This window comes from Bombina bombina, chromosome 6 (genome assembly GCF_027579735.1).
Source record: "Bombina bombina isolate aBomBom1 chromosome 6, aBomBom1.pri, whole genome shotgun sequence".
In the NCBI taxonomy this organism is placed as follows: Eukaryota; Metazoa; Chordata; class Amphibia; order Anura; family Bombinatoridae; genus Bombina; species Bombina bombina.
The window spans coordinates 672,527,022-672,539,659 of NC_069504.1; positions in this window are offsets into that span (position 1 = coordinate 672,527,022).

The following is a 12,638-nucleotide window of genomic DNA, read 5'->3' on the forward strand; positions in this document are numbered from 1 at the left end:
GCCTTCTTTCGCATTTCGCATGTAAAGAAACTGCTGAATGCTCATCTCTATAACAAGGTAAATATTGACTGCTTGAAATCCTAAATAAATATATAGATATAGATCTATCTATCTATCTATCTATCTATCTATCTATCTATCTATCTATCTATCTATCATCTATCTATCGATCTATTTCTATGTATATCATCTATCTATGTATTTATGTACTGTATCTATCTATCTATCTATCTATCTATCTATCTATCTATCTATCTATCTATCTATCTCTATGTATATCATATATCTATGTATTTATGTACTGTATCTATCTATCTATCTATCTATCTATTTCTATGTATATCATCTATCTATGTATTTATGTACTGTATCTATCTATCTATATATCTATCTATCTATCTATCTCTATGTATATCATCTATCTATGTATGTATCTATCTATCTATCTATCTATCTATCTATCTATCTATCTATCTATCTATCTATCTATCTATTATCTATCGATCTATTAATCTATTATCTATCTATTTATCTCTATCTATCTATCTATCTATCTATCTATCTATCTATCTATCTATCTATCATCTATCTATGTATCTATATGTATTATAGCTGCCCAGTATATATTATAGCTTAAAATGACTTGAGCAATTTCATTTGAAATCTGGCAATTTTTGAGTCACTTGTAACAACATAGTTTCTATTTGAATTTCAATTTCCAAAGTTGCATAACATTTAAATAAAAAATGAAACGTAATTGTGCTGAAATGTAACAATTTTGTAGCTATTACTAGTGACTACAAAACTGCTGGATTTCAATTAAATCTGTCAAGCTATATTAAAGTTAGTTAATGTAGAAGAGAGTGATGTTTTTTTAGAAAAAAATCCATTAACTTACAATTGGGTATGTGACCAACTGACCACTTCTTAAGCTGACATGGCTGAATGTATGTAATAAAACTTAGCATGCTGGTTCATTTTGACTTGATCTAATGCCCTTTGGTAGTTTGAAGTTTATGGGTTTTTTAATTATTATTAGTATTTTGTTATTTCATACAAATTAGCTTTTGTTTTGCAACAGTTCACAGTCCAGTACAGTTGGTCAGTTAAGTCACCACATGACATGCTCAGTAGAGGCCTTCTTCAGCACATTGTAAATATAGTCACAGTGCAGAAGTCTGTCAGCAGGGGGAGCATGCAATCATCATTTAATTCCATCTGTGCTTTACTATGATCTCATAGGATTTCACTAAAATTTCACAAGATTTCATAGTAAACCTCCTTAAAGGGCCATAATACCCAAATGTTTAAACACTTCAAAGTGAGGCAGTATAGCTGTAAAAAGCTGACTAGAAAATATCACCTGAACATCTCTATGTAAAAAAGAAATATATTTTACCTTAAAAGTTTCTCAGTAGCCACCTCCCATTGTAAAGGATTTCTAAGCAGCATTTTAGTATGTCTGTCCTGGGACAGCTTAGGGGATGAGCCTCGTGCACTCTCATATTATTTCCCTATTCAGCTTACTATGAAATATCATGAGAGTTAAGTCGAATCTCATGAGATCACAGTAAAAGAGTTCATGACCTCAGCACTGCTGATGCTGATTGGCTGCTGTTCATTTCTTCATTTTTTTTTTTTTTTTACCTGCAGCTGGGAGCAGCTGAGTATAACTTTTTACACAGAACTTACTCTGCTGAGCTGAGAAGATTGTAAGATAAAATATCTTCCTTTTTTTACATAGAGATGCTCAGGTGATATTTTTCTGTCAGCTTTTTACAGTTATACTACATCAGTTTCAAGTGATTCAGCATATGAGTATTATGTCCCTTTAAACTGAGGAGAGAAATAAAATGACTGTGCTGCACATGCCAGATGCACAGTTCTTTGCAAGTCCTGGGGTATGCATCTTAATTAGCTGTTTGAAGTCACTTTGCAATGGAATATGGCTACTGAGTAAATTTTGAGGTAAAATATCTTCCTTTTTTATGTAGAGATGATCAGTTGATTTTTTTCTAGTCAGCTATCTACAGCTATGTTGCATCACTTTCAAGTGATTCAACATATAAAGTGATTAAGCTCTCTGGAAAAGTGAATCTCTCAGGGAAGAGTAAGTCTTACAGGGGGTTGCTCGGAAATTCTATAAATTCTCAGTTTGTAGCAAACACAAATTATACTGAAATGTTTCTACTATAATTTAACTTGCATTTGCTTGTAGCTTATTAACAGCTGGGGAGTTAAAGGGGCAAGTTTATTTATGCATAATGAAATCATTTTGCAATATATTTTCATTACATATTTTGACCTCTTTTCATGTAATTTACCTCAGAAAATCGAGGAATTTGTAATTATCAGAAATTGACATGAATTGAAAATCAGAAGCTATCATCCTATATTATAAAAGGCCAAGTGTTTGTCTGAAGCCGTCATGCGCAGTAGAGACAAACACTTGGCCTTAGAAAGCGCACAGCTGATCGCACGCGCACCCACCCGACCTCGCACGCGCACCCCTGCAAGTGAAAACAGCAGTGCGAGGACCGGGCAAGTGAAAGCACACAGCTGATCCCACGCGCACCCCTGCAAGTGAAAACAGCAGCGCGAGGACCGGGCAAGTGAAAGTGCACAGCTGATCGCACGCGCACCCCTGCAAGTGAAAACAGCAGCGCGAGGATCGGGCAAGTGAAAGCGCACAGCGGATCGGAAGAGAGAGAGAGAGAGAGAGAGAAAGAAAAAAATAAAATAAAAAATAACACGGCCCGTGTGAACGGGCTTTAGGACTAGTTTATAATATTTGGCTCTCATCTTGCAGTTTATATAGAAAATGAAGAGAAAAAAAACTTCCTAGGTGTTAGGGGGTGGACTGAATAACAATTAAATCTACAGTGGGTATAGAAAAGAATTACCCCCTTGAAAATAATCACATTTTGTTGCTTTGCAGTGTGAAATAAGGAGACACAATTTTTGTTTATCCAGTTATATTTACTCAGTGCAGCTTATAACATCCAAGTGAAAGATATAATACAAAAATGTTAGACAAAAATAAAGACAAGTCAAAAAGAGGAATCACTGAGTTTGAAAAAGGACCTCCCCCTCCTAAAATTACATGTAAACTCAGGTGTAGCTAATCACCTTCTCAAAGGCACACACAAAGCCATTTGACCTTCAACTGTGATCAGCTTTGGGCATATTGATTAGCGCAGCATGAAAAGATCTTTCCTGGAACATCTCAGTCCCTGCTAAGCAAACAATCAACTATGGGTTGCAAGCCACTGCCAACAGATCTCCGGGATAAAGTTGTGGACAGGCACAAGTCAGTAGATGGATACAAGAAAATATCAAAGGCTTTATCAATGACTAGAAGCACAGTGAAGTCTATTATTAAGAAGTGGAAGGTATTTGGTACAACTCAGACCCTCTCTGGATCAGGACGTCGCTTCAAATTGGATGAAAGAGCCAAGGGGAAAGAGGCTACCAAGAGGCCCACAGCAACTCTGAAGCAGTTTCAGGAATTTATGACAAAGAGTGGCCATTGTGTGCATGTGACAACAATATTACAAATTCTCCACAAATGTGGCTTGTATGGGAGGGTTGCAACAAATAAAGCCACTCCTCAAGACAGGCCACATGCAGTTATGACTCAGCGTTGCCATAACATACCTAGGAGATTCTGAGGCTACATGGAAAAAGGTGTTATGGTCAGATGAGACTAATATTGAATTATTTTGCCTCAACACCAAATGATATGTCTGGAGGAAATCCAATACACCTCACCATCCAAATAACACCATACCTACAGTAAAGCATGGATGTGGTAATATCCTGTTATGGGGGTGCTTCTCTGCAGCAGGCACTGGAGAAGGAATAATAGATGGGGCAAAATACCGTCAAATTATTGAGGAAAATCTGCTGCCCTCTACCAGGGAGTTGTCAATGGGAAGAAGGTTTACCTTCCAACATGACAATGACCCAAAGCACACAGCAAAAATGACCATACAGTTGTTGAAGGAGAAAAGGGTGAATGTCGTTGCATGGCCTAGTCAGAGCCCAGACTTAACCCCCATGGGATATCTGTGGCATGACATTAAAGCAAAAGGTGGTTCAACAAAATACTGACACAAGAGGGTGATCCTTTTTCCAACTCAGTGATTCTGTTTTTGAATTGTCTTTATTTTTGTATAACATGTTGGTGTTTTATCTTTCACTTGGATGTTATAAGTTGCACTGAGTAAATACAACTGGATAAACAAAAACTGTGTGTCTTTATTTCAGGTTGCAAAGCAACAACATGTGATTATTTTCAAGGGGGTGTGATTATTTTCAATACCCACTGTATAATAATATTCTAGTTCACAAAGGTAAGAGTCACAAATTTGAAACTAATGTCCAAATAATTCTTATGAACAGTTCATATGTTTCACCAAGGTAACTCTTCTTTAGGTTCAAAGACTCCAATTTCACTCCTGTTTGTTTCTGCATTTCAGAGTTGAATATAAAAAACGAGTAGCTATAAAATATCTAACATACAAATATTAGATACATTTAAAATGAATATAAAACTCTGATTTCCAAGATGGGTGGCTTAACCTATTTTGACAAGTTATGCATGTTACTATCCCTGTTTAAACTTAATCAGCATAGCAAAAATATATTAATAAATAAATAAAATATGTTTCCCAAAAGCCTTCCTATAGAGATTTTTTTTAAGTAATGCTAGTGGCTACTACCATTCTTACGATGGTGATCACTTCATAGCTATAGACATAAAAACCCATATTTGAATCGTGAACCCTCACTCATACTAATGTGGGGTCCTACAATATATTATTATGCTTAGCAGGTAATAAAGCCTCTTTTAAAAGAACAAAACCCACAAAATAAAACCAAAGCTGAGAGGTATTTGATAATGCTATGACAACGGTCTGGCAGAAGTCAGAAAAGGACCACTCATTTCAAAGAGCAGGATATCTGCTTTCAAATAAGAGGTCTCAAGTTTGTTTTTGTATTGTGGGAGCAATATAGAGGATACCCCACCCCCCTGATGTTTTTCCATATTCTTATGGTTTTAAAAGATGATCACTGTTAACAGAGTAGTCAGCCGATAACCTCCTGGGCAGGTAATCACTCCTTTGAAACAGTGGCCTCTCCCCTTTCAAAAGAGGGATCACTTGCCCTATTTTAGTGGGGTTTTTTGGGCTTCTAGGAAGTGGTGTGAGACTCATTATTTGAGTAAGAGTAATCCCCTTTTTTACAGAGATCACAATTTTTAACAATGATCACTTGCATACTAGCAGGGCAAGTGATCCCTCATTTGAAAAAGGAGATTATATTGTATTAAATAAACTCCTCTAGACCAGTGATTTTTAACCTTTTTTTTGCCGTGGCACACTTTTTTACATTTAAAAATCCTGTGGCACACCACCATCCCAAAATTTAAAAAAAATCACAGATTGTAGCCTATTACAGCATATATATATATACACATACACACAAACAAACACATACTGTATGTATTGTGCTGTTATGCCATGCCTCCTACAAACTACCCCTGCATCGGGAGTAAAAAACAAGCAAAGTTTAAAAAATATGTCACACTGTTGTCAGTCTGCCGTGGCACACCTGAGGATCTCTCACGGCACACTAGTGTGCCACGGCACACTGGTTGAAAAACACTGCTCTAGACAAACAAAAAGGGAGATATGGGCTTTATTAGAGACCCCTCTCCCTCAGGTTAAAGAGCACTTAAAATGCTACTGCAGATAATCACTGATTTTTTTAATGTCTATCACCTGCATCTTACAGGGGCAGCCCCCTCCTCCTTGTGACACCACCACATGCACTCTGGTGACGTGACAGGGTCTTAGAGGGGAAGGAGAGCACAGTTTGCACCAAAAACTGATTTTGATGTTTAATAGAATAACATACGGCTAGATTACGAGTTTTGCGGTATGAGGGGTGCGGTGTTAACTTGCACGTTATTGTCACCGCTCACTTTCCTACAACGCTGGTATTACAGGTTTTTCTAAACCCGGCGTTAAAAGGCAAGAAGTGAGCGTAGAGCAAAATTGAGCTCCATATCGCACTCCAATACCAGCGCTGCTTAAGTGAGCGGTGAGCTGGTTATATGTAGTGATGTCACGAATTGTTCGCCGGCGAATAGTTCCCGGCGAACATAGCTTGTTCGCGTTCACCATGGCGGGCGAACATATGCGATGTTCGATCCGCCCCCTATTCGTCATCATTGAGTAAACTTTGACCCTGTATCTCACAGTCTGCAGACACATTTCAGCCAATCAGCAGCAGACACTCCCTCCAAGACCCTCCCAGCTCCTGGACAGCAGCCGTTTTTTTTTAAATAACTTTATTTATAAATAGCGAGGACAAAATGATCCACCATATACATGACAAGTTAACAATAGGAAATGCCAAAGCACATGTAAGATTCGCCAAGTCCATCATAGTAACTGATGAAGTGAAGGAAGATTTCATCCTGCAGAGGCAGGGAACCAAACTGTCCACACAATTTTAATTTTTTCCATTTAAACAACCAAAAGACAAAACAAAAAACAAAACAAAAACAAAAACATTAACAGACAATTCACAAAGAATAACATTAGCACTTACCCGGGCCCACCGACTCGCCCCCCACAGACCTAGCAACAGTATCCAGTGATTGTACAAATGTCAAGGCTTCCGATATTCACACATGAACAAAACAAGTCAGTCAGTCTGTAGACACCATTTACCTCGGAGGTTCTCACTTAAGATAAAGAGGCTATTTCTAAATGGGTATATAACACTGTCTCTCACTCTAGGTGAAAGAAATAGAAGATAAGCCTCCCACTTGTGGATAAATTTCCTGACTCTTTTCTCTGGGTCCCCTTTTGTGTCCGCCTGCTCAGTCAACATTTGGGTGTGTACCCTGCCAAGCAGCTGACTGAATGGAGGTGATCTGTTGCTAGCCCACCTCGTTAAAATGATTGTCCTAGCAATGAAAATGTCAAACTTATAAATTCTGTCCTTGGGTATCAAAAATATCACATGTTGTGCTGTGAGTGTCACCTGTTGATTCGTTACTTTTGCCAACCAATAAGAGACTCTAAACCAGAATCCTCTCAACCTGGGACAATCCCACAGCAAGTGAATCCAGTCTGGGGATGGGTACCTACACTTATTACAGATGTTTTCCGCCCCCGGGACCTATCTAGCGCGGATGCCATGTGTAATGTAAGACTGATGAACAAATTTCATATGTGTCTCCCTTAGATTGGCCGAGATTGTACTAGCGTGTACCTTCCCAAGGCTCCCTGTAATGAGGTCAGAGTCCACCAACAGTTCTCTACTGTTTGCCCATTTCGTTACAAGTCCCTGCATAGCAGGTCCTTCACAGTGTTTGAGTAATAGGTCATAAGTGTGCGATATCTTGTAAGAGCCCTGTTTAGCCAGGGCACACAATTTATCTATCTTGGAGGGCTCCTTAGTCAACAGCTTATCTGAGATCAGTTTATAAAGATAATGCCTGCATTGAAAATACGCAAACCTATGCGTCCCCGGGAGATCATACAAACTCTGTAATTCAGAAAAGGGTGTGATATCTAAAGTGAGTGAATTAAAAAGGTGGTGAAGCCTTGTGAGATGTTGATGTGCCATGTAGCAAACACTTCAGTCGTGTAACCAGGGAGGAACTGTAAATTGCCCTGAATCAGCAAATATTTAGTCACTAGGTGTTGTGTCCCCCATAGCTTACAAATCCCGGACCATGCACTCAAAGGATCTTTGAATAGTATATGAGACTGTATGGATGGGGGAAGCGATTTGAAAGGTGAGTGGGGCAGGAAAGCTAAATGCAATGGCCTAACAAGACCACCCTCTAACTCAGGGATGGTGAAATATTAATTCCCTACCATGCAGTCCAAGACAATCTTAGACAATGTAAACCAGTTATACCAGGTAATGTTCGGAAGGCGAAGCCCACCCTCACCCGAGGACATAAATAGATACTTTTAACTTATCCTATGTTTTTTCCCCTGCCATATAAAGCGACCTAATGAGGCCTGGAGAGAAGCAGCGTCCTTGCGTGTCAAAAGAAGAGGCAACATTTGTAACGGATAGAGGAGCTTAGGAAGGGCAATCATCTTAAAAAGCTGAACCCTCCCCGAAAGGGACAAGGGGAGCCTTGTCCAGCCTGACAACAATTGCTTGATATTCGCAATAACTCCTGTGAGATTGAGATGGTATAGTTTTGTGGGATCAATGTGTAAAAGGATCCCAAGATACTTAAAAGAACCCTCTGTAACCTTGAGGCCACTACCTTATAGTGTGGTGTCACTAAGGTTCTGCAACCAGGTAACCTCCGATTTATCAACATTGATTTTATACCCCGAAAAGGACCCAAATTGCTTGATGATATCTAGGAGGGGCTGGAGGTTATTTCGGGGGTCACCTACAAACAAGAGTAGATCGTCTGCGTATAATGAGAGATGATATTTATGTCCAAGCACATCAAGTCCTGTACAATGTTGTCTAATATATGAGGCCAGGGGCTCTATGGCCAGATCAAACAACAGGGGGGAGAGGGGACAGCCCTGCCTAGTTCCTTTCTGAAGTGTAAAAGAGGGAAAAAGTTCTCCATTGACTATGAGGGATGCCATAGGGGCCTGATACAGTGTACGAAGGAAGTCAGCAAAGCATCCCGAAATTCCGAATTGTTCCAAGGAAGTGTGCAATTGATCCCACTCTATCCGATCAAATGCCTTTTCTGCGTCAAGTGCCAAAAGGCACGCATCTGGCAGGCTGGAAGGGGTTTGTGATGTTGCATTATACCAATAATGTGATGAAATAGCTAGAACTTTCCGAATATTAACCACCGAGGACCTCCCCTTTACAAAGCCTGTCTGGTCCATATGTCCAACAGATGGCAAGACCTTCGCTAGACGGTCAGCCAAGATCTTCATCAGGAGTTTATAATCCCCATTAAGAAGGGAGATTGGGCGATATGAGGAAGTCTGGGTGTGATCCCTGTCAGGTTTGGGAATCAAACAAATGTTCGCCTCCGAGAAACGCTTATCCAATCGCGACGCCCCCTCCAGGTATGCTGAAAATAGAGAGGCTAAGGTGGGAGCTACTTCCTCACTCAAAAGCTTAAAGTACTCAGAGGGCAGCCCATCTGGGCCTGGGGCCTTCCCTAATTTGCTGTTCCGTATGGCCTTGATAACTTCCTGCACATGGATTGGGGCATAGAGGGCTGATTTTTGCTCCTCAGAAATAGTGGGTAGCTGCACCGAACCCCAGAACTCAGTTTCGCCTCATGATCTATTGTCTGACTAGTGTATAGTTCCGTGTAATACTTCACAAATTCCGTCATAATGTCTTTATTGTTTGAAGTCAGTTTGGACTGGGAGTTTATAGCCGCTATATAAGATTTGGGGCGGTAAGAGTGGACCAGCTTGACCAGCAGTTTACCAGATTTATTACCCTGGCGAAAGTTTCTACCCTGCCTATGTATATTAAACTTGAGATGTTGTTGGGTTAAGAACGTGTCCCTGGCCTGCTTAAGCTCGTAATACTGTTTTTGAAGTGTGGGGGAGGGGTCAGAAAGGTAGTAATTGTACGCCGCAGTAAGCTGCGAAAGGAAGTCACCATCAATTCGTCTGTTGTTTTTGTTGTATTGGGCCGTAAAGGCCGTAATACAGCCCCTCATTACTGCCTTAGAGGCATGCCAAAACAAGTCAGGGGTGTCTTTATGTGTGTCATTATCCGATGTATAGTGTGACCATGAGGACTTTAGATGATTACGGAAGTTTATGTTGCTATAGAGATACGTGGGGAACCTCCAAGATTTCCTAGGAGGAGTCATGGGTGTAGGTTGCAACAGTAACGTGATAAGGGATGGTCCGAGACTGTAATCTGTCCTATGGTAGTGGTGTGAACTTGAGGTGTTAGTGCCGAGGAGGTAAGGAAATAGTCTATCCTTGACATTGTGTGATGTGTTTTGGATAGGCAAGTAAAATGTCTCTCCTCCGGATTTTTTTTTGTTCTCCAGACATCTACCAAGTCTAGTGTCTCTTTAAAAGAGCTAATTAGAGTTACCTCTCTACTATGTGGAGCACATTGTCTCAGGGGACCTACCACTGATGGATCTTTAAATCTATCTAAAGGAACAGCCTGGGCAAGGTTAAAATCCCCCCCATGATCATTGGGGCATTGTAGGTTAATAATTTTGCTAGTAGGGTTGACCAGAAATTAGGATTAACCTCGTTCGGGCCATAAATGTTGCAAATGGGGGGGGAGGAGCCAACTCTGCAACTGAACGGCAGCACATTCTCATAGCTCTGCACATACTGCACTAAAATTCAATTAAATGACCGTTTAGCCCAAATATATGGACATCATTCTAGATCAGAATGCCCAGGGGACCTACATGATCAATTTTAAAGAGAGCCATTAAGAGTTACAGGGATCTCAGGACCCGGGTATATACGCCTATGGCCGATAACGGACACTAAGAGCTGGAGCAGCCATCTTGCGGCCTGCGCAATATCTGTGCTGGAGTTGATCGAAGTGGGATCGATCTAAGCTTATTGTAATACCCTCTGAGTGATTGCTCAATTATGGAAGGACCGGAGCACATCATTGAAGAGATACGCAACTTTTTGGATAGCTGCCGTGAGGTGTTTGTATACTCAGCTGTGCCGACAGCAAGGCAGATGGAACACACTGACTTCAAGTTTTCCCTTACAGCTGCTCCTATGATAGAGCCAGCGTGCACAACAAGGATGGACACCGCTGATGCCGAGACTGCTGCTGAGCGCTCGGGCCCCTTCAGTATCGCAGACGCTGCGCCTGGGATATCAGATACCGCGGCCCATGCTACTGCAATGAGATACCAAATGGCCGCAATGCCCTTGAGGAGGTCATGTCATAAATCGATAACGGAGCTATTCTACATCCGTCATAGCTGTATGCAACCCTTAGGCGAGGAGGATCAGGTCCCTGTGACTCTACTTGATAACACGGAGGTGGCGATCCCTTATGGCCTCAGAAAGGGGATCGGATAGTTTAGACATTGCTCATGTGCCTATGATGGGAGTCACACTTGTGAGTCTGAGACTCTGTATACGGACTCGTACTGTTTTGAGGTATCCAGCTTTTTCCTATGCCTATACCACGCTCCTATGTCTGGACTCCTGGTCTGAGTGCTGAGTTCTTAGACTTGCTTTCCCACTCGCATAATATTTGGAATGAGAGACATATCACTCCACAGCTCTGCTGATTAAACACTTTCTTGCTGACAGCTACTGTAGATGTTATATTACTTTTAAGTTTTCAGTGTTCTATGCTCAGCTACCATGGGCCATTTCTTGTGCAGATAATGAGAGTTAATCATTACAATGTTTGTATTTCGGAGGACCCCTTTCAGTTCAGAAGGAATTGAGCTTATAGGTTATGCAAAAGATATTGATTGTCTAACGATATATAATAGCAACTCTGTTGACTGCTTTACTGAGCTAAATGTTATACCGAGACCCCCCTCCATTATATTTTCCTCTTATTGTTGGTTGTCCATGCCCTTACTGCAATGTGGTCTCTTGTATTTGTGTTGCCCATTTTGCCTATTCTGGGTGCTTAATATAGCTCATATGACTGTTTATTAATCTAGGTTTTATACCATGTTCAAAAACTGTTTATATCATAGATAGATATCAATCTAGTTAAATGTTCTATAATATTGCAAGGTTGACTGTGTACACCCGTGTAAACGATGTAACTCTAGCTCTGCATGATATTATTTGGGTGGATACTCTGTGTGTTATGCTATTGCCAAATGAGTTGCGCTATACTAAATATGATTATATTGCACTACCATAGCTATAACTACCCTATCCCTTTGCATAATAGCTGACAGCAGCATGCTGCTGATTAAATGTGTTTCTTCTCTTCCAAACTGATTTTGCACTAGAGGGACATATGTATTCATGTATAAATATAGGAAGATTACAGTCCTGTACAATTTTACAATATTCTAGCTTGATGGGTTAAAGGTGTTCACATTTATACTCCCTTAAAATGTGTCATGCTGTCCCCTGACATTTTGACTGCTCCTAAGGCTTAGGTGTCTGCGGCCGAGACCCCTGAGCCTTCTCATCTGCACCCCTATAGATGACATAGTCATCATATGTGGGGAAAAAAGACTGAATAGTTAGATAGGAAATACTAATACTCTTCATTATACATACTCACCAACCCCTACAGATAGCTCCAAACTTTTGCCTCTCATTAGAACCTATACACTGCCATATGTAGCCTTTCCTCTATGCATTTTACATGTATACTTATGCAGGCTGGTCCTGCATTCTTTATAGTCCACACCCTGTTAGTGCCAAAACTGAACCACGAAACCTTTGATAATTTTCTTCGCCAAGATTTAAAAAAAAAAAAAAAATTCTGGTGGGTTAGGTTCTGCATCAATCTAATGCGCAAGCAGCCCTCTTTATTCACATATTAGCAAACCAGGTCCTTAGATGATTCTTCACAGTACTGTGATGCCTTGTTTCATTACAGCGTGCTTATCTTGAATTATAACATAAAACGTTTTTTCAGTTCCATGCTTCTCACACCATATAACCTACTATATACATACA